Raw genomic sequence first — 2023 nt, forward strand, 5'->3', positions numbered from 1 at the left:
AGAGACAAAATGCCTGTTTAAGTTTCCAAATAAAAGAGATTGGTTTGAGAAGAGATGTTTAATTATTTTACAAATATAAACAAAAGAATATAATTTGTTGCTAAACTAGAATTATAATGATGTAAGTTTCATAACTTTTTTTTTTGTTCGTAATATTTTTTGATAGGTTAGAGCTAATTATAATAATCACATAATTAATTTATATTCTGATAAAAAAATTTACCTAAAGATATTTTTATTAATAATGAACATTACAAAAAGAAACTTTTTATAGAATATACAAAACAAAAGTTAATATTTAATTTTTTTTATATATTCAATGCATTTAAAAAAAATTCGAAAACTTGTCTCACTTATTCTCTTAACCGATATCTTTAAAAAACTCTTAAGAAAATTGTTTAAAATAAGGCAATGAATTGAAAGGGATAAGTTCACCACTCTGAGTGGGCCTTCTGTAATGAAAAGTAACGGTTAGGTGGGGTAAGAAATCTTGTATCATAGATACATCAATCATGAGACATTGAGCAACCACTAAAACTAATGTCACCAATTAAATAACCATTTAATTTTCAGCTTCTGACCCGGCAGTAATGGAGGTGTTGTCATTGATAACAAAAAACCCAAAAGTACGGCCGTCATTTTGATATATAATGATCTAATATTATAGGAAAATTATCAGGTGTTCCAAATACTTTTATGGAACATGGCTGTTCTAATAAGTAAAAGGTTCTCATATTAATTTTGTTCTTTAGCAACTTTTTAAAAGATTCTAAAATCCTCTCAATCAGACATTAAATGACATAAATGGACAGTTATAAGAGGTTCATTGCCCCTTGAATTGCTGGCTTTCAATAACTGGCTTAATTGTTTGTAAAAGTTATCAATAATTTTTTATAAATAATAACTTTATAATTTTTTAAGACAAAAAATAAATAAATAAATTTCAACATAGTAATGATTTAAAAAATATAAATTCTAATATTTAAAACATTTGTATCTATTTATGAGTATCATTTATCATCAATAGTTTTAAAATTTAAATCCGTTATAATATACCACTAATCAATTAAATTTCATACTTATCATCTCAATTAAATTAAAATATGATATTTAAATATAATTAATATTTAATTAAAATAGCTATAATAACAACTTTTAATTATAAATATTCAGAATATATAACATTAGATTTACTTAAATATATTCAATAACACTTTTATCAATATTACTCTATTTTACATCTTCTGGATCAAATAAATTATTTAAAATATCTCTAAGTATGTCTAGCTTTAACACAACAACAAATACTTATTTGGTATACATTCTAATATATTATAATTAATAAAGTTTATTTATACTTCTATGTTATATTTTTTGTATTTTTATTCTCAATAATTTTTTTAATTCTTTTCTTTAATTATTTTCAAACATAAACTAAAAAAAATTATAATTAAAATTCAAAATTACACCATAAAATATCATCTTAAAAAAATATTCACACCAATAAATAAAAATAAATTTATCTTCTTATAACTAAGTATACTAGATAATTATATTATCTATTACATAAAAATACTAGAAAATACACATAAATCAATATAGGCAAAATTAATATTATAGGCAAAAATACTAGTTTTGTAACTAAATCTGTATAGTTACAAAAACGTTGAAATTAACAGAATATTTTGTTAAATTATACAAAATATTATGTTAATTCTAGTATTTTTGTCACGACAGAAACTTAATTATAAAATCTGATATGGTATAATAACTCAATCGAAAAGAAAAAAAGTATATGGACTTAATTGAAAATTCAAACTATAAGGATCGGCAAAATAATTAAACTAATAAAATATAGAGTTTAATTTTTTATGCTCGGATAGTGTAAAATGTTTTACACATTCATATAACCACATCCGTTTTTTGGATAACCATTCACGCGATCAATGAAAATAGTAATTATTTTTATGATGTGGTACTTATGATTAAATGCATATGTAAAATTTTTTACGTATCAATTAAA

This window comes from Arachis ipaensis, chromosome B09, assembly GCF_000816755.2.
Source record: "Arachis ipaensis cultivar K30076 chromosome B09, Araip1.1, whole genome shotgun sequence".
Taxonomy (NCBI): domain Eukaryota; kingdom Viridiplantae; phylum Streptophyta; class Magnoliopsida; order Fabales; family Fabaceae; genus Arachis; species Arachis ipaensis.